Source organism: Bubalus bubalis, chromosome 16 (genome assembly GCF_019923935.1).
Source record: "Bubalus bubalis isolate 160015118507 breed Murrah chromosome 16, NDDB_SH_1, whole genome shotgun sequence".
Lineage (NCBI taxonomy): Eukaryota > Metazoa > Chordata > Mammalia > Artiodactyla > Bovidae > Bubalus > Bubalus bubalis.
The window spans coordinates 5348854-5371093 of record NC_059172.1 but is presented as its reverse complement, the minus strand read 5'-3'; the positions used below and the strand labels follow the sequence as shown (position 1 = coordinate 5371093).

General features: G+C 39.4%; 1 pseudogene; it reads right to left on the bottom strand.

The window, feature by feature from the left end:
• Positions 1 to 5310: 5310 nt before the first annotated feature.
• On the bottom strand, positions 5311 to 19628 carry LOC102391209 (annotated as a pseudogene).
• Between the last annotated feature and the right edge of the window lie 2612 nt (positions 19629 to 22240).

Here is a 22240-nt window from a genome sequence, read left to right as displayed (position 1 = left end):
TCTGTCCTTTATCGAGCCCATCTTTGCATGAAATGTTCCCTTGGTATCTCTAATTTTCCTGAAGAGATCTCTAGTCTTTCCCATTCTGTTGTTTTCCTCTATTTCTTTGCATTGATCACTGAGGAAGGCTTTCTTATCTCTTCTTGCTATTCTTTGGAACTCTGCATTCAGATGCTTATATCTTTCCTTTTCTCCTTTGCTTTTCGCTTCTCTTCTTTTCATAGCTCTTTATAAGGCCTCCCCAGACAGCCATTTTGCTTTTTTGCATTTCTTTTCCATGGGGATGGTCTTGATCCCTGTCTCCCGTACAATGTCACAAACCTCATACCATAGTTTATCAGGCACTCTATCTATCAGATCTAGGCCCTTAAATCTATTTCTCACTTCCACTGTATAATCATAAGGGATTTGATTTAGGTCATACCTGAATGGTCTAGTGATTTTCCCTACTTTCTTCAATTTAAGTCTGAATTTGGCAATAAGGAGTTCATGATCTGAGCCCCAGTCAGCTCCTGGTCTTGTTTTTGCTGACTGTATAGAGCTTCTCCATCTTTGGCTGCAAAGAATATAGTCAATCTGATTTTGGTGTTGACCATCTGGTGATGTTCTTGTATAGAGTCTTCTAGAAATGTTTATAGGAGAAAAGTTTGCCCCCTTTCCGGGTGCATTTAAAATAATGTAACAGACTAATTTTGAACTGTTGTCACATTTACTAAAATTTTTAAGTGCCCAAGCCTACAATTTTGTGGGCATTTAAGATGAAAGGAGTAGGAGAATAGGGTATACTGAAGCCAAGGAAAGGACAACAGGAAGTGGAAGTGAGTTATTGAAATTCAATTTCAGTCTAGAAACTATCTCAACTGGTCATAAAGATGTAGATAAGTCTTTAAGAATAGATTGGCAAGTGATGGTATTTTAAGATGGTAAATGAAGAAGACAGAAAAGTCATGTAGATGATGGACTCATGCATCTCAAGTGAATATAAATTTCCCAAGGGGAGCCGCCCTTGTCTCCTGTGCCGCAGTAACCCCCAGCTCTTCTCCCTCCTATATCTTTCCAGTCCAATATCTCACAAATGTAAGGACAAGGTGCATTATCTGATTTCAGTACACACAGTGGTTTCCTACTACCCAATGCTATATCAATAAACCTCTCTTGAGTCTTCATTTATAAAGTAATCTTTTTATCTTGCTCTTGATGTCTTTCTCCCATGGACTTCACAGTCTTCATCTATTCAATATCAGACTTTGTCTAAATAATTTCAAATGAGTTTTATTCTTTCCTAGAATGAGTATAATTTCTGCTTAATCTGTCTTTTAAATTATTTCATACAGGTTTTTTTTTTGGGGGGGATGGGTGGGATATTCTTTCAACAGATATTCAAAAAGGTTTATATGATTGTCAAGTGCTCACTGTAATATGGTTACTCAGTGTCTGTTAAATACTGAATGAATGAAAATAATGTTATTTCTAGAATGATGAGTGTAAACACAGACCAATCTAAATAAGAAATATATGCAGTGATTCATTTTAACTAGCTAAGAAATTAAGATAGCTTTTAAAACTGCTTTTTTTGTCATCTGACTCCTACTGGGTGAAGATCCAAAACTGAAAGAGTAAGAGAAAGTGCAGCTACAGAAGTCAGGATTTTCATTCCTACCTGACCCAAGGAAAGATTCTCTCAGAGATATTAGTAGTCCAAGTAATGAGTTTGCTAAGAATGATTTATACCCCCCGTATAATTTGGAACTTTTATCACTAAGGCATTTTTAAGTACACTCTGAAGAAATAATTGCAATGTTATTGCAAGAGAAATCTCCTGAGAAATATTAATTTATATGGATTTATACTTATTGGAGAAGGAAATGGCAACCCACTCCAGTACTCTTGCCTGGAGAATCCCATGGACAGAGGAGCTTGGTGGGCTACAGTCATGGGTCACAAAGAGTTGGACACGACTGAGCGACTTCACTTCACTTCACTTCACTTTCACTATACCCATTAGAGTCTTTGCATTTTCACCACGATATTGCATCATTTTGTAGTTATTTTGAACCTGATGGCTTTGGATTATCAAGAGATTTTTGCATTATGGATCACCACTTTTTTTCAATTGGGTCAATAGAACAATTAATAAAGATGGTTACATAATTCATACACTATGATGTTTCTTTGTTATCATTTCCATCTGAATGGTGTTTTTGTAAGTTCTTTCCCCTAAATTACTATTGAGTGAATGCTTGTTAAAAAGACTTTCATATCTAGAATAAAGTGACTAAATTATAAGACACAGGGAGAAAAATCACTTGGACAAGATATCATAATGAATTGTAGTAAAGTCAGTGCAAAATGTGAGGTCCAGGTGTTGGAAAGTAATATTTTATGGAAACCTGGTGAGCATGTAATTTAGCATTATTTTTTATTTGACCACAAATGGAAATATACAGGATAAAGGTGAATACATCATTACTGCATTTTCTTCCAATTTACCAAATATTCAATTATTATCTTCTTCAAGAGATACAAAGATAAAAATGGTATAAACCCATGTGCTTAAGTAGTTCTTAGTCTAACTGGAAAATCTGGAGACAGGTGAATCTTTCAGTAGAACATATCATTCGAAGGATGTATTGAAATCAAAGCTCTCACTATGGTTTATATATATATATATATATATATATATATATATATATATATAAAGACATATACAATGGAATATTATTCAGTCAAAATAAAAGAGAATAACTGCCATTTGCTACAACATGAATGACTCTTGAAGATATTACATTAAGGGTAACAAGTCAAACAAACAGAACAAAAGTATTAAATACTGTGGAATCTACAACATCAGACTCACAGAAGTATAGAATGGAACTATGATTATCAGGACCTAGAGGTTAGGGAAATGGGAAGAAGTTGGCCAAAGGAACAAACTTCCAGCTATAAGACAAATTCTGGGAATCTAATATACAGCATAGTGGCAACACTTAACTATATGATGTGTATGTGAAAGTGCTAAGAGAGTAGGTGTTAAAGGTTTTCACCACCAAACAATAACAACAAAAAATTGTACTTGTGAGAGATGATAGATGTGACAACTAATATTATTACGATAATCATTTTGTAATACAATATATCAAAATATATACAATATCACATTTTAAGCTTATATAATTTTTTTTTGTCAAATACATACAATAAAGCTGTATAAACATAGTCCTAATAAATTTTCAAAGTTAAAATCATGAGATATATCATCTCTGAAAACAAAGATAAATTAAAAATGCATGATAAAAATTATCTCTTTATATCCCAAATATATGTTAATTAAGCACTGTCATCTAAATAGTGCACAAGTTAACAAAGGCACAGGAAAAAAATATATATTACAAACTCAGGCATAAAACATGGCAAAGTGAATGACTTTCAGCTCAAGCAATACATATGTGAAATATATAAACATTTTGTATAAGAAAAGAAACAAGACTCAAATCAATATTTTAAATTTTCATTAAAAAATTCTAGAAAAGAAAGTAAAAGGTAATCCCAAGTAATCTAAATTTTTCAGATCAATGACACAAAAAGCATTTTTCTTTCCCTAGACCTGAGTATGTGTATTCATAATTGCAGATCTGAGGGAGAAAGTAGGTCTCTACAGATCAGAGGCCTCAAACCAGATCCACAAACAGCTCTCTTGGAAAAGAATGATTATATTCTCTCTTCTCATTCCAGACTGACTATCAAACAAGTGCATTCATAAGAACCAGAAAAGCTATCATGACCCATAGTTTACAGTTTTACTTAGTAAGTTAGGGGAAGAGTACAGAAAGTTGATCTTGTTAAAGATTCTTAGCCCCTCAAAATATGGCAATAAAAAGAGAATAAATTCAAAGAACTGAGCTCACAGCATGTGTATCCTGTTTACTATTATCAGCAGTAAGAGCATACCAGTGCTCCAGGGAATACATAGTAGGATTTTTCATTTAGAGAGGGGCTTCTCAAAATGAAATGACTCAAAGATCTTAAAATTTGATAATAGCAAATGAAGCAACTGACAAACAACTAATCTCGAGAATATACAAACAACTCCTACAGCTCAAGTCCAGAAAAATAAATGACCCAATCAAAAAATGGGCCAAAGAACTAAATAGACATTTCTCCAAAGAAGACATACAGATGGCTAACAAACACATGAAAAGATGCTCAACATCACTCATTGTCAGAGAAATGCAAATCAAAATCACTATGAGGTACCATTTCACACCAGTCAGAATGGCTGCGATCCAAAAGTCTACAAGTAATAAATGCTGGAGAGGGTGTGGAGAAAAGGGAACCCTCTTGCACTGTTGGTGGGAATGCAAACTAGTACAGCCACTATGGAGAACAGTGTGGAGATTCCTTAAAAAACTGGAAATAGAACTGCCTTATGATCCAGCAATCCCACTGCTGGGCATACAACACTGAGGAAACCAGAAGGGAAAGAGACACGTGTACCCCAATGTTCATCGCAGCACTGTTTATAACAGCCAGGACATGGAAGCAACCTAGATGTCCATCAGCGGATGAATGGATAAGAAAGCTATGGTACATATACACAATGGAGTATTATTCAGCCATTAAAAAGAATACATTTGAATCAGTTCTAATGAGGTGGATGAAACTGGAGCCTATTATACAGAGTGAAGTAAGCCAGAAAGAAAAACACCAATACAGTATACTGACACATATATATGGAATTTAGAAAGGTGGTAACAATAACCCTGTGTACGAGACAGCAAAAGAGACACTGATGTATAGAACAGTCTTATGGACTCTGTGAGAGAGGGAGAGGGTGGGAAGATTTGGGAGAATGGCATTGAAACATGTAAAATATCATGTATGAAACGAGTTGCCAGTCCAGGTTTGATGCACGATACTGGATGCTTGGGGCTGGTGCACTGGGACGACCCAGAGGGATGGAATGGGGAGGGAGGAGGGAGGAGGGTTCAGGATGGGGAACACATGTATACCTGTGGTGGATTCATTTTGATATTTGGCAAAACTAATACAAATATGTAAAGTTTAAAAATAAAATAAAATAATAAAAAAAAAAGCAGTTCTGAAATAGTTGATCTGAGGTGCATAACTCTATGCTTCATTTCTAACAATATCCCAGGAGATGTTATTACTGCCAACCCAAGTAAACATATTAAAGGACAGCAGTCTAGACTAAGTACAGCTTATTTATTCTCAGTCCGAAGAACAATTGAAACACAGACACAAAGAATATGAAAACTGATCTTATAAATGTAGAGACATTAGAGCCAAAGATTAAAAGTTACTGTTTCTTGGAAATTGAGGCATGGCCATCTTAGTGACTATATTTCTTCTGAGGACTCTCTTCAGTGCTTGTTTTACGTCTTTGTTCCTCAGACTGTAGGTCAATGGATTAAGTACTGGACTTACAAAGGTGTAGAAAACAGGTATTATCTTGGATTCTTCCACCGTCTTCTCTGTTGCTGGTTTTACATACATGCAGAAGAGTGTCCCAAAAATAGTGTTACAGCCATCATGTGGGAACCACAGGTGGAGAATGCCTTGCGCCTTCCTTCTGCTGATTTGATCCTGAGGATTGCAGTGAGAATTAAGGTGTAAGAAATCAGGATGATGATGAGGGAGCTGGAGAGGTTGAAGCCAGCTGATATCAACATGGCATGCTCTTTGACATAAGTATCAGAGCAAGAAAGCTTGATGAGTGGCGGGTCAGCACAGTAGAAATGGTTGATGATGTTGGATCTACAGAAGATCAAGTGGAAGGTCAGGATGGCCTGGAAGAGTCCATCTGAGAAGCCATAGACATAAGGGAATATGGCCAACCTTATGCAGATGCACCTGGACATCTTCACACTGTAGCACAGAGGGTTGCATATGGCCACGTAGTGGTCATAGGCCATTGCTGCCAGCATGTAAAACTCAATGAGGAGAAGTGCTATGAAAAGGTAACATTGTACAAAGCAGCCAGCAAAGCTGATGGTCTTCTTCTGTGATAACAGATTAGTCAGCATCTGTGGGGCTGCAGTAGAGGTATAGCACAAGTCTACAAAAGGATGAAGGAGTGAGGAAGAAGTACATGGATGTGTGAAGGCAAGAGTCCAGTCGGATTAACACCATCATGCCCAGGTTGCCTAGGAGGGTGACCAGGTAAATGACCAGAAACAGCACAAAGAGGAGAGGCTGGAGCTCTGGGCGATCTGTGAGCCCCAGGAGGATGAATTCTCTTAGCGCAGTATCATTGGTGAAGGGCATTTTCTGCACTTGAAACAGATAGAATCAGAGAGATGAAGGGACAATTTTTATTACTGACTATTGAAATGATTTTTATCTACACCTCCAGATCATTCAAAATGAATACTATTCTAAGATGATGTTTTGCTTCTACTAAGCCATTGTTTCAGGTTCTTTAATACAGAACTATTATTCTATTTCCTTCTCTTACTTACCTTGTACCTACATCTGTACCTAAAGATAACTATGCTTATAGCTATGTCCATATGTATAAGTGAACTGCATATTCTTCCTATCTCCCTGCACTTTTTATGCTTCTGCATTTTACATACCTTTATATCCCCAGCTTCAAGGCTGTCCTTTATGAAGTACTTTCACTCCTCTCCCATCATACATAAAACTGAATTACTCCCTTTCTGCTTTCTACTTCTCACACACCCTATATTCTCTCATTTATTCTCTAGCACATTACATCACTACAATGGATCCACTTGCTACTTATATGTTACTTCTTCAAGGGCAGAGTAAATTATTCTTCATTACTGTTCTGTGATTTATAAGGGCATATTTATATACTATTTTAAAATAGAAAAGAAAAAAAATAGCATGAGCATGAAATACCAAACTACTTGCAATCTTTTATTCATCTCTGAATTCCCACAAAATGATTCACAATGTTATGTATTTCATAGGAAAAACAGGGTCGTACAAACTGTTTGACAAAACAATTGCTCCAAGAAGCTTGTTAATCAAGATAATCTACAGAACATCTGTGTCAGAAAGTACATGGAACAGTGGAGTCTCACACTTAACATTTATCTCTATGATCCTAACACAGATGTTCCCAGAATCACACTTTAAAAATATAATTACAAACCAAAACACAAAGGCACAGTCACCAGAGTCCTATAAACACATGACAAATCAAAGAACAGAGACTTTTTAGATGAAATGAATTCTCACATAGTATTTTGAGGATTGTCTATAGCAATGACAGAGTGTTTTAATAAAGAAAAGAAACAAGCTTGGCATAAAAAGTATTTAAGTTATTAAATATGAATCCATCTATCTAGACATATGACAATTTGTGGCTTACTAGTTCATTGTCACTTCTAAATAAGTGCTGAATCCCCTCGTTTTTACTCCACACATGCTTTTATGTTTTTATTTCTCTCACACTTCATTTTTTAAACTTGCCCAATTCTTGCCTCATTTCCAAATAAGTCACTAAAATTTACTGTAGTTATAATTTAGAAATACAGTTAAAAAAGAGCACTTTCATACCTATACCTCCCTTCCATTTTATATTAAGTACTTAATATACATCTATGGAATATGCTAATAGTAGTTACTGATAGTAGATAATGATTCTTACCCAGAAGTCACTTCATTTCCTTATTTTAAATGGAAATAATAGGATCTGTTCCAAAAAGTATTTATTGATAATTAATACATTATGTATTTATGCACTGTAGATGGAAAAATGAACCAAAGCTTCAAAATCTCTGCCTTTCTGGCATTTACATTCTAGTGGACACAGAAGGATAATGCCACAATAAATCATTAGTGTTTCAGATGACTCTGGCATGGAGGAAAAGAAAGAAAATGAAGGAAAGGTTGTTTAAATTTTAAACAGCAGCATTAACAAGGAACTCATGTAAAAGCGACTTTTTAAATAACAAGCTGAAAGAGAAAGAAAAATCAATCAGGCAATTCAAAGGAGAATATCCTAGGAAGGATAAGGACCAGAGGCAAAGATACCATGTGTGATACATCTGGAAACCTGTAGGTCTATGTGAACTGGACATGGAACAACACCCTGGATCCAAATCGGGAAAGGAGTATACCGAGGCTGTATATTGTCACCCTGCTTATTTAACTTATATACAGAGTACATCATGAGAAATGCCGGGCTGGATGAAGCACAAGGTGGAATCAGGATTTCTGGGAGAAATATTAATAATGTCAGATATTCAGATGACACCATCCTTATGGCAGAAAGTGAAGAAAAATGAAAGAGCCTCTTGATGAAAGTGAAAGAGGAGAGTGAAAAAGTTGCCTTTAAACTCAACATTCAGAAAACTAAGATCATGACATTGGTTCCATCACATCGTGGCTAATAGATGGGGAAAGAATGGAAACAGTGACAGACTTTATTTTTTTAGGCTCCAAAATCACTGCAGATGGTGACTGCAGCCATGAAATGAAAAGATGCTTGCTCCTTGGAAGAAAAGTTATGACCAACCTAGACAGCATATTAAAATGCAGAGATATTACCCTGCCAGCAAAGGTCCATCTAGTCAAAGCTGTGGTTTTTCCAGTAGTCATGTATAGATGTGCGAGTTGGACTCCAAAGAAAGCTGAAGCTTTTGAACTGTGGTGTTGGAGAAGACTCTTGAGAGTCCTTTGGTAAACAAGGAGATCCAACTAGTCCATCCTAAAGGAAATAAGACCTGACTATTCATTGGAAGGACTGATGCTGAAGCTGAAACTCCAATACTTGGGCCATCTGATGCGAAGAACTGGCTCATTGGAAAAGACCCTGATTCTGGGAAACATTGGAAGTGGGAGGAGAAGGGGACTACAAAGGCTGAGATGGTTGTATGGCATCACTGACTCAATGGACATGAGTTTGAGTAAACCCTGGGAGTTGGTGATGGACAGGCAAGCCTGGCTGCTGCAGTTCATGGCATCACAAAGAGTCAGACAGGACTGAACAGCTGAACTGAACTGAACTGAGGCCTATATGTGCATGTATAGAAATCATACAGAGGAACGCAGAAAGTCAGAACTGATACCTCCACTAAAGCACAAATGTTTCACTTCATTGAGAGACTGAGTTATCTCTGCCTATGAGATTTTATCAAGATATCACAACATTCACTGGAGAAAAAGAAGTTAATCGGTGGTTATTTCAGCTTTCTTATAAGAAGTGTCTAGCAACAAATAAGCTGAAATCAGGTTATCTGCCTGTATGTCAGCAACAAGGTGGCTTAGGAGATTTTTCATGTTCTTCAGCACCCAAGAATCCTAGAGAGAGAAGAGGTAGTAGTTACTGGAAGATAAAATGTTAGAAAGAAAAATATCAGGATGTAGAAATTTTATTAAGACATGGCAGGAAATTAGACTGAAGGACCACTTCACTATTGCAGAAGGACTTGTTTATTACATGTCACATAATGATTGCTTCTGGGATCTGAAAAGGTCTCGATTCACAGTCTCAGTGATCTGTGTGAATCCAGCCATACCCCAGCTGGAGGGCAGCAGGAGTACTGATAGGTGGAGATATACCAAAACATCTATGGAGAGTAAGAAAGAAAATCACAGCTGACCTGGCTACCTTTGTTAGCCTAGAATGACAGGTGAGCATCTTCTTAACAGGGCACTTGTGGGTGGGTTTACTCCCTCACAGGCCTCTCTCTGATGGAGGAAGAGACTGCAAAGGAGCAATTCAAGGACAGTTTCTGCTGCTGCGGCTAAGTCACTTCAGTCATGTCCAACTCTGTGAGACCCCATAGACAACAGCCCACCAGGCTCCCCCATCCATTGGATTCTCCAGGAAAGAGCACTGGAGTGGGTTTCCATTTCCTTCTCCAACGCATGAAAGTGAAAAGTGAAAGAGAAGTCGCTCAGTTGTGTCCGACTCTTAGCAACCCCATGGACTGCAGCCTACCAGGCTCCTCCATCCATGGGATTTTCCAGTGGAGTGGGGTGTCATTGCCTTCTCTGTCAAGGACAGGAGAAATCTACAAATTGTTAAACCTGGGTAACTAGGACAATCTACACAGTAGATACAATCCAGTAACAGAGAAAATATACAACATCCTTGTTTAAAAATAATTAAGGATTTCAAGACAGTGAGGAAGAACATCATATTTAATCTGTAAAGTTTTTGAAAAGAGAGCCCTGTCAACGGCATTAGTTACATGCACATGAAATCAGCCATTCCTACAGCACTCAGGCCAGCAGAACTGACAATAGGGTACATGGAGCAGGAGAGTATTCTCTCTTCTGCAAAAAAGAAATGGAAGGAAGAAAGAAAGGAAGGAGACATAGTCCAGAAAGCAAGAGGTCAACCCTGGTGAGATCACTGTAGAGAGGAACCCAGCTCAGTGGGCTAGAGCTCAAGACTGAGGACTGGAGAAGAGGGCAATAGAGGAGATGATTGGATAGTATCACAGACTCAATGAACATAAGTGTGAGCAAACTCCAGGAGATAGTGAAGGACAGTGAAGCCTAGTTCACTGCAATCCATGGAGTGGCAAAGAGTCGGACATGACTAGATGCCTGAACAACAGCTGCTGCTGCTAAGTCACTTCAGTCGTGTCCGACTCTGTCTGACCCCATAGATGGCAGCCCACCAGGCTCCGCCATCCCTGGGATTCTTCAGGCAAGAACACTGGAGTGGGTTGCAATTTCCTTCTCCAATGCATGAAAGTGAAGGTGAAGTCGTTCAGTCGTGTCTGACTCTTCACGAACCTATGGACTGCAGCCTGTCCATGGGATTTTCCAGGCAAGACAATAGCACCTGAAACATAAAGATTTGCTTGTGTATATTTTGAGCAAACAGTGTAAAAGTTGGTGCACCTGCTTGAGATTTTACGACAATCTCCTCTTGACTTAAAAATAAGACATACAAAGACTTACTTCTGGTATGGATATGAATCCATTTTCTCAACGTCTGCTTAGGAAAGTTCACTGATGCCTCTCTAAGCTGAATACCATTGATGTATTTCTAGCAGGATTTGGGAGTTAGGAGCCTGTTCTTAAAGCAAATCTCAGAAGTACTTAGCAGCAGCAGAAACAAGTGTTTCATTAGGAATCAGCCCTTCAGGGATTCACTGTAACACTGTGGGATCAAAGAGCTAATCATATGTTCAGACATATTTTTTCATATTTTCTAATTTATTATTTGCCCTGAGAGTTATGTGGAAGGCAAGCAATGATTTCATTTTCACATTTTGAAGATGGTCTTATTTTATGTTTTCTTTTTCTTTTATACTGAAACTTCCACTTCTCCTAAAACCCAGAGCTCTTAGCAATGTCCTTCCTAAAGGAAATCCATGTCTTGGGCAAGATTAGGCATGAACAGGACTATGAAATAGACGAGTATTTGGCAATCACCTTATTAAGCACTTCTTATGTACGGAGCACTTTCCCATTGACAATTTAATTGATTCCTCAAAATGACACTTACAGGTAAGGACTCCCTCCTGTCATATCAGCTAAAGAATCAGACCCTCCACTTAAGGAACAGTAAACTCTATGCCACATGTCTAGAGAGCGGCAGGGTAGGGTTTGTTTTTTTTTTTTAATTAATTTATTTATTTTACTTTACAATATTGTATTGGTTTTCCCATACATTGACTTGAATCCAACTTGAGTATACATGTGTTCCCCATAAGGAACATCCCTCCCACCTCCCTCCCCATCGCATCCTTCTGGGTCATCACAGTGCACCATCCCTGAGCACCCTCTCCCTCTCAGTCAGTCAGTTTAGTAACTCAGTCGTGTCCGACTCTTTGCAACCCCATGAATTGCAGCACGCCAGGCTTCCCTGTCCATCACCAACTCCTGGAGTTCACTCAAACTCACGTCCATTGAGTCAGTGATGCCATCCAGCCATCTCATTATCTGTCATCCCCTTCTCCTCCTGCCCCCAATCCCTCCCAGCATCAGAGTCTTTTCCAATGAGTCAACTCTTTGCATTAGGTGGCCAAAGTACTAGAGTTTCAGCCTTAGCATCAGTCCTTCCAAAGAACACCCAGGACTGATCTCCTTCAGAATGGACTGGTTGGATCTCCTTGCAGTCCAAGGGACTCTCAAGAGTCTTCTCCAACACCACAGTTCAAAAGCATCAATTCTCCGGCGCTCAGCTCTCTTCACAGTCCAACTCTCACATTCATACATGACCACAGGAAAAACCATAGCCTTGACTAGACGGGTCTTTGTTGGCAAAGTAATGTCTCTGCTTTTGAATATGCTATCTAGGTTGGTCATAACTTTCTTTCCAAGGAGTAAGTGTCTTTTAATTTCATGGCTGCCATCACCTTCTGCAGTGATTTTGGAGCCCCCCAAAATCAAGTCTGACACTGTTTCCACTGTTTCCCCATCTATTTCCCATGAAGTGATGGGACCAGATGCCATGATCTTCATTTTCTGAATGTTAAGCTGTAAGCCAACTTTTTGCTCTCCACTTTCACTTTCATCAAGAGGCTTTTTAGTTCCTCTTCACTTTCTGCCATAAGGGTTGTGTCATCTGCATATCTGAGGTGATTGATATTTCTCCCAGCAATCTTGATTCCAGTTTGTACTTCCTCCAGCCCAGCATTTTTCATGGTGTACTCTGCATATAAGTTCAATAAGCAGGGTGACAATATACAACCTTGACATATTCCTTTTCCTATTTGGAACTACTCTGTTGTTCCATGTCCAATTCTAAATGTTGCTTCCTGATAACATATAGGTTTCTCAAGAGGCAGGTCAGGGGGTCTGGTATTCCCATTTCTTTCAGAATTTTCCACAGTTATTGTGATCCACACAGTCAAAGGCTTTGGCATAGTCAATAAAGCAGAAATAGATGTTTTTCTGGAACTCTCTTGCTTTTTCCATGATACAGCAGATATTGGCAATTTGATCTCTGGTTCCTTTGCCTTTCCTAAAACCAGCTTGAACATCTGGAAGTTCACGGTTCATGTATTGCTGAAGCCTGGCTTGGAGAATTTTGAGCATTACTTTACTAGCATGTGAGATGAATGCAATTGTGCAGTAGTTTGAGCATTCTTTGGCATTGCCTTTCTTTGGAATTGGAATGAAAACTGCCCTTTTCCAGTCCTGTGGCCACTGCTGAGTTTTCCAAATTTGCTGGCATATTGAGTGCAGCACTTTCACAGCATCATCTTTCAGGATTTGAAAGAGCTCAACTGGAATTCCATCATGTCCACTAGCTTTGTTCGTAGTGATGCTTTTTAAGGTCCACTTGACTTCACATTCCAGGATGTCTGGCTTTAGGTGAATGATCACACCATGGTGATTATCTTCGTCATGAAGATCTTTTTTTGTACAGTTCTTCTGTGTATTCTTGCCACCTCTTCTTAATATCTTCTGCTTCTATTAGGTCCATACCAAATTTGTCCTTTATCAAGCCCATCTTTGTGTGAATTGTTCCCTTGGTATCTCTAATTTTCTTGAAGAGATCTCTAGTCTTTCCCATTCTGTTGTTTTCCTCTATTTCTTTGCATTGATCACTGAGGAAGGCTTTCTTATCTCTTCTTGCTATTCTTTGGAACTCTGCATTCAGATGCTTATATCTTTCCTTTTCTCTTTTGCTTTTCACTTATCTTCTTTTCATAGCTATTTGTAAGGCCTCCCCAGACAGCCATTTTGCGTTTTTGCATTTCTTTTCCATGGGGATGGTCTTGATCCCTGTCTCCTGTACCATGTAACGAATCTCATTCCATATTTCATCAGACACTCTATCTATCAGATCTAGTCCCTTAAATCTATTTCTCACTTCCTCTGTATAATCATAGGGAATTTGATTTAGGCCATACCTCAATGGTCTAGTGGTTTTCCCTACTTTCTTCAATTTAAGTCTGAATTTGGCAATAAGGAGCTCATGATCTGAGCCACAGTCAGCTCTCGGTCTTGTTTTTGTTGACTGTATAGAGCTTCTCCATCTTTTCTGCAAATAATATAATCCATCTGGTAATGTCCATGTGTAAAGTCTTCTCTTTTGTTGGAGGAGGGTGTTTGCTATGACTAGTGCATTCTCTTGGCAAAACTCTATTAGCCTTTGCCCTGCTTCATTCCGTATTCCAAGGCCAAATTTGCCTTTTACTTTAGTTGTTTATTGACTTCCTGATTTTGCATTTAAGTCCCCTATAATAAAAAGGACATCTTTTTTCTAAAAGATTTTGTAGATCTTCATAGAACCATTCAGCTTCAGGTCCTTCAGCGTTACTGGTTGGGGCATAGACTTGGATTACTGTGATATTGAATGGTTTGCCTTGGAAACGAACAGAGATCATTCTGTCGTTTTTGAGATTGCATCCAAATACTGCATTTTGGACTCTTTTGTTGACTAGAAGCACACTGGCTGCAACGGACCTCACAGAAGCATGGTTGAGAGGAGCTACTGCACGTTCGAAGTCAGGGGTGGCGGCCGAGAGGAGCTACCCTGCGTTCGAGGTCAGGGACAGCGGCCATGAGTGCCAGGCTGTGATGGTGCAGGAGCGGCTGAGAGGAGCTACCCCAGGTCCGAGATCAGGGGCAGCTGCCAGGAGGAGATACCCCACGCCTGAGGACAGGGGTGGTGGCAGGCAGGAGCTTCCCCATGCCCGAGGTCAGGTGTGGCGACCGAGAGGAGCAACCCCATGTCCAAGGAGTGGTGGCTGAGCAGGCACAGGAAGGCTGAGAGGAGCTACTCCATGTTCAAGGTCAGGAAGGGTAGGAAGTGAGGAGATACCCCTCGTCCAAGGTAAGAAAAACTCAAGTAAGAAGGTAGATGTTGCAAGAGGGCATCAGAGGGCAGACACACTGAAACCATAATCACAGAAAACTAGTCAATCTAATCACAAGGACCACAGCCTTGTCTAACTCAGTGAAACTAAGTCATGCCATGCGGGGCCACCCAAGATGGGTGGGTCATGGTGGAGAGGTCTGACAGAATGTGGTCCACTGGAGAAAGGAATGGCAAACCACTTTAGTATTCTTTCCTTGAGAACCCCATGAACAGTATGAAAAGGCAAAATGATAAGATACTGAAAGAGGTAGGTGGCTCCCCAGGTCGGTAGGTGCCCAATATGCTACTGGAGATCAGTGGAGAAATAACTCCAGAAAGAATGAAGGGATGGAGCCAAAGCAAAAGCAATACCCAGCTGTGAATGTGACTGGTGATAGAAGGAAGGCCTGATGCTGTAAGAGCAATATTGCATAGGAACCTGGAATGTCAGGTCCATGAATCAAGGCAAATTGGAAGTGGTCAAACAAGAGATTGCAAGAGTGAACATTGACATTCTAGGAATCAGCTAACTAAAATTGACTGGAATAGGTGAATTTATCTCTGCTACTGCTAAGTCAATTCAGTCGTGTCCAACTCTGTGCGACCCCATAGATGGCAGCCCACTAGGCTCCCCTGTCCCTGGGATTCTCCAGGCAAGAACACTGGAGTGGGTTGCCATTTCCTTCTCCAATGCATGAAAGTGAAAAGTGAAAGTGAAGTCACTCAGTGGTATCCGACCCTCAGCGACCCCATGGACTGCAGCCTTCCAGGCTCCTCCATCTATGGGATTTTCCAAGCAAGAGTACTGGAGTGGGGTGCCATTGCCTTCTCCTGAATTTATCTCAGATGACCATTATATCCACTACTGCAGGCAGGAATCCCTTAGAAGAGCACCCTGCATCATGCATCAAACCTGGACTAATGTGAGTTTTGAATTTCTGCCTTCCTGTACCCAACTGACTAGTTTTTCTTTTTCTTTCATTTTTACTTTTTAAATTATGAAAGTGTGATAACACATATGCTGGAGACTTGGGAAATACAGAATGAAATGACATATAGTTCCACTATATTTTACAATTATTTTTAAGTATGAAAAATAAGATTTTTAGTTGGAGTTTTAGTATCAGACTCTCAAAAACTAATAATATATATATATATATATATATATATATGAACATAGAAGGATACAGTAGACCTGAAAACACCATGAACCAATTCAGCATAATTAAGATTTATACAATTTTCACACAATAGTAAGATACAAAGCCTATTCAAGTTCCCACAGACTATAAACTAAGAGACACTGGAACATATCCAGGGACATAAAAGAAGGTGCAAAATGTTCAGGGTCTGAAGGTATTGAAACCATACAGAATCTGTTCTCTTATCACTGGAGAATTATGTTAGAAATTGATATAAAAATATATTTGAAAATAACCCACATATTTTCAACAGCAATGTGACATTAACCATTGAAAGCTTCAGTAAAATTAGAAAACTGAAAAAATAGAAAATGGGTCATTGCAAGGAAGAAAGCATTTAAATGAGAAATTAATAGCAAAGATACTTTCAAAACCACTTTTTTAATTATGTGAAAGGAAGCTGCCTTTCCTCAACCTGAAGTCACAGTTTGTCCTCTTTCTCTTACCTTTAAAATTCTTGTTTTGGTTTCTTTTCAGTTAGTCCTTTCCTTGTTCTCCTCTGGTTCATGTTAATCTTGAAACTAGGAAATGCTTACATGGAAGGATTCTCAAAGGATGCTTTCTTGCCTCCACAGAACTGGGTTTCACCTCCGTCCTCCACTCTGTCCTACCACTTTGCCCCGTCCTTGGCCAATACACTCAGTTTTCATCACCTACTAATATTTCTGTTGCCACCACTAGCCTGCAATCTCTTATCTGTAAGAACTGTAATCTCCACAGTTTAGCTTGTGCCCTGGAGATTAATACTTGATCAACAAACACTGATGGGGAGAATCAAGATCCCACATGCCATGTGTCTCATGATGTGGCCAAAAAGAAAATAAAAGTTAACAAATATTGATGGATAATTTAAAGGTTGTGTGCAGTGCATAATTCAGCAAATATACTGCACTTCTTGTTTTCTTGTATATTGCTTCCCAGGTACATTTGCATTTATTGAATACACAACCTCATCCCTCACACTTGAAATTCTGTAGGGAGATCATATGGGGTGAGTGACTCTCTTGTTTAAAAACTGCAGGGAAAAAAAATGAATGTAAATAATTGATTGTTGGTAATAGACATCAAATCCTTAATATGTGTGAGACATTGACCTCACCACTTTACATGGACTATTTCAGTCAATCCTCACAAACTCTTTGGGTCATTGGTATTATTTTATTCACTTTAGAAAAGGGAAACTGAGGACAGTGGAGGATAATTAACTTTCTCTGTCATATTGCTATTAATGAATTGTGAGATTGGGTTTAAACAGATTAATAGATAGTCTTTGATATCATGTTGTTTAGGAAAGATATGTGGCAAGCTCATGCAGTGCTACATTCTGGGTAGAGGCAATCATTCATTCATTCATTTATTCATTAATCCATAGAGTTAATACATTTTCAAGGAAAAACTTCTGCTTGCACTTTGCTATGAATATAGAGAGTATAATAGAAAAATAAATGATGATTTGTGTCCTTAAACCATTTCTTTTTCACAGTGGGAAAGGTGAGACATGCATATTTAAAGTCACATAATAGGATTTTAGATTGTTAAGAATTCTTCTTGAAGACCATTCTGGAAAGTGGTAGTGTGTAGAGGTTGCACTTAATTCTCCATAATGAGAAAGGGCTATAATAATAGTTCAAGAAATATTTATCGAGAATCATCTTATTCACAGGTTTTGTGAAAAATGTTCACTTCAAACAGTGGGCAAAACTACACATGAACCTTGCCCCCATGGAGCTGAGACCTCCAAAGTTATGCTGTTTCACCTGGTTCATGGACAACATGTTGAAGGGCAACAGCCTAGACTAATAAGTGTAGTTCATTGTTCCAGACCTGAGTATTTTTTGGTGAAATATTCTTCCATAAAGACATATGTCGGGAGCCGCGTTAGGCATTACTGACAAAATGGAGGCACGGCCCCAACCCCCTCTCCTCATTCCTCAGGCACGGTCCCGGCATGAAGGATTTAGCTCTTGTGATTCTGACTTGTTTCTTCCTTTCTTCTGTTGAGTTGGCTGGAAAGAATGTTAAGGTGCTTATTGTTCTTGACAGGAGCGTGAGAAAGCACAAAGCCTTCTGCAGTTGTGCCCAGAAAATAATCCATAAAGTTAACCACTGACATTTGTTCAAGGATCTTTACAAAGAATGTTCCAGGATGAGCACATAGGCCGCAGCTTGAAGCTAGGGGAAGGATTGTTATCTGAGACCTGTTTGTGAGGGGAATGTTTATTGCAAAAGAAGTTTGCTGACCTTAAGGTTAATTAAGAATAGGTAGAAGCCTTTTTAGGAGACAGTGATCTTAAGATACTAGGGACAAACAGGATTTAGAAAAATAAGAAATAAACTGAGGAATGTAGCATGAGTTACACAAGTTAAGTATAGGACACATAAGAGGAAGTAGATAATAGATAGTAAAGCCCATTCTGAGAGAATCGCTGAAGCAGGAACTCTGTTTGTAGGACAACAATGATTTCTGGAGACAATAAATCTGGGTAGGGGAAACTAAAAATTTCAAACCTCTGACCTAATGCTTTTGTCAAAGTATAAAAGAAAACCTGAAGCTTGAAATAAACATGTAGTCCCGTACTTTGAGTCAAAGGCTACATCATTGTCCGCCGACACTGCTCACCCTTTCAGGCTGATTCCCTGGCTGCTGGAGCTGGACTCTGGCAGACATAGCCATAAAGAACCTGAAAACCCATCATGATAATGCAAAGGTCTTTGAGTCAAATGTTAAGAGTTACCGTTTATTGCAAATTGGAGTCGTTGCCATCTGAGTGACCATATTTATTCTGGGGACTCTCTTCAATGCTTGTTTTACATTGTTGTTCCACAGGCTGTCAATCAATGGATTAAGAACTGGATGTACAAAGGTGTAGAACAGCTATTATCTTGGATCCCTCAGCATTCTTATCTGTTGGTGATCTTAAATATGTGCAGAAGATTGCCCCATAACATAGGGCTACAATCGTCACATGGGAACCACAGGTGGAGAATGTCTTGTGTCCTCCTTTTGCTGATTTGATCCTGAGGATGGCAGCAAGAATGAAGGCATAAGACACAGGATGATGATGAGGGAGTTGCAGAGGTTGAAGCCTGCTGATATGAGCAAAGAAAGCTCGTTGACATGAGTTTGAGACCAAGCAAGCTTAATGAGTGGCGGGTCAGAACAGAAGAAATGGTTGACGACATTTAATCTACAAAAGTTCAAACAAAAAGTCAGGATGGCCTGGAAGAGTCAAGCTTATGCAGACGCACCTGGACATCTTCACACTGTAGTGCAGAGGGTTGCATATGGCCATGTAGCAGTCATAGGCCATTGTTGTCAGCATGTAAAACTCAGTGAGGAGAAGTGCTATGAAAAAATAACTGCGCAAAACAACCAGCAAAGCTGATCGTCTTCTTTGTGATAACAGATTAGTCAGCATCTGTGGGGCTGCAGTAGAGGTATAGCACAAGTCTACAAAGGATAAATGAGTGAGGAAGAAGTACATGGGTGTGTGAAGGCGAGAGTCCAGTCTGATTAACACCATCATGCCCAGGTTGCCTAGGAGGGTGAACAGGTAAATGACCAGAAACAGTAAAAAGAGGAGAGATTGGAGCTTTGAGTGATCTGTGAGCCCAAGGTAAATGAATTTTCTTAAGGCAGTGTCATTAGTTAGGGGCATTTTCTACACTTGAAACAAATGCAACCAAAGGAGATAAGAAGGTACACATTTTATTACAATTAAAATGATTTTTTTCTAAAACTCCAGATGTTATTTAAAATGACTATTATCATACACTGCTGCTTTACTTCTATTAAGCCATTGTTTCAGTTTCTTTCTTTTTTTTTTAATACTGAACTATTATTTTATTTCTATCTTTTACCTATTCTTGTCTTTATGGCTGTATCTATAGATAGCTATGCTTCTAACCATAGCTACGTTCATGGGCACAAGTGAGCTGCATAATCGTTATCTCCCTGCACTATTTTTTCTTCTGCAACTCTACTTATCTTATAAGGCCAATTTCAAGGCTACATGCAGAGTACATCATGAGAAATGCTGGGCTGGAAAAAGCACAAGCTGGAATCAAGATTGCCGGGAGAAATATCAATAACCTCAGATATGCAGATGACACCACCCTTATGACAGAAAGTGAAGAGGAACTAAGAAGCCTCTTGATGAGAGTGAAAGTGGAGAGTGAAAAAGTTGGCTTAAAGTTCAACATTCAGAAAATGAAGATCATGGCATCTGGTCCCATCACTTCATGGGAAATAGATGGGGAAACAGTGGAAACAGTGTCAGACTTTATTTTGGGGGCTCCAAAATCACTGCAGATGGTGCTTGCAGCCATGAAATTAAAAGATGCTTACTCCTTGGAAGAAAATTTATGACCAATATAGACAGCATATTGAAAACCAGAGATATTACTTTGCCAAAAAAGGTCCATCTAGTAAAGGCTATGGTTTTTCCAGTGGTCATGTGTGGATGTGACAGTTGGACTGTGAAGAAAGCTGAGCTCTGAAAAATTGATGCTTTTGAACTGTGATGTTGGAGAAGACTCTTGAGAGTCCCTAGGACTTCAAGGAGATCCAACCAGTCCATTCTAAAGGAGATCAGCACTGGGATTTCTTTGGAAGGACTGATGCTAAAGCTGAAACTCCAATACTTTGGCCACCTCATGAGAAGAGTTGACTCATTGGAAAAGACTCTGATGCTGGGAGGGATTGAGGGCAGGAGGAGAAGGGGACGACAGAGGATGAGATGGCTGGATTGTATCACCAAGTCAATGGCCATGAGTTTGGGTGAACTCTGGGAGTTTTGATGGACAGGGAGACCTGGCCTGCTGCAATTCATGGGGTCACAAAGAGTCGGACACAAATGAGCGACTGAACTGAACTAAATTCAGTAGCTTCTCCACCAGAAAGATCTCTGAATATCATTTCTATGTCTCAAATCAATATTCAGTGACTTTAATAGCAGCATTGTTTATAATAGCCAGGACATGGAAGCAACCTAGATGTCCATCAGCAGATGAATGGAAAAGAAAGCTGTGGTACATATACACAACGGAGTATTCCTCAGCCATTAAAAATAATTCATTTGAATCAGTTCTAATGAGGTGGATGAAACTGGAGCCTATTATACAGAGTGAAGTAAGCCAGAAAGAAAAACACCAATCTCTAGTCAAGGCTATGGTTTTTCCTGTGGTCATGTATGGATGTGAGAGTTGGACTGTGAAGAAGGCTGAGTGCCGAAGAACTGATGCTTTTGAACTTTGGTGTTGGAGAAGACTCTTGAGAGTCCCTTGGACTGCAAGGAGATACAACCAGTCCATTCTGAAGGAGATCAGCCCTGGGATTTCTTTGGAAGAAATGATGCTAAAGCTGAAACTCCAGTACTTTGGCCACCTCATGCGAAGAGTTGACTCATTGGAAAAGACTCTGATGCTGGGAGGGATTGGGGGTAGGATGAGAAGGGGACGACAGAGGATGAGATGGCTGGATGGCATCACTGACTCAATGGATGTGAGTCTGGGTGAACTCCGGGAGTTGGTGATGGACAGGGAGGCCTGGCGTGCTGCGATTCATGGGGTCGCAAAGAGTCGGACACAACTGAGCGACTGAACTGAACTGAACGCATATATATGGAATTTAGAAAGATGGTAAAGACAACCCTGTATGTGAGACAGCAAAAGAGACACAGATGTATAGAAGAGTCTTTTGGACTCTGTGGGAGAGGGAGGGGGGATGATTTGGGAGAATGGCATTAAAACCTGTACAGTATCATATAAGAAACAAATCGCCAGTCCAGGTTCGATGCAGGATAGCAGAAGCTTGGGGCTGGTGCACTGGGATGACCCAGAGGGATAGTATGGGGAGGGAGGTGGGAGGGGGGTTCAGGATGGGGAACACGTGTACACCTGTGGCAGATGCATGTTAATGTATGGCAAAACCAATACAATATTATAAAGTAAAAGAAAATAATAATAATAATAAATAAGTATAGTAAGCCATAGGGGGAAAAAATAAAGGACTATCTTTTTTTTTCTCTCTTTCTTAATTGATAGTTGTATCCAGTGAGTAAATGAATCACTTTAACTTTCTTTAGGTTCCTACAAAAATGTATAGTGGTAAGCATTATTCCAATTTTAAAGAGAATAAAACCAAAATTCAGAAAGATCAATAAACTTGTCAAATATAAGTAATAGAGTCAAAAGTTGATCCAAGGGCTCTACTTTCCACTCTGACCAATGGCAAATATTCAGGCTATTTGAAAATAGTCTTCATATAGGT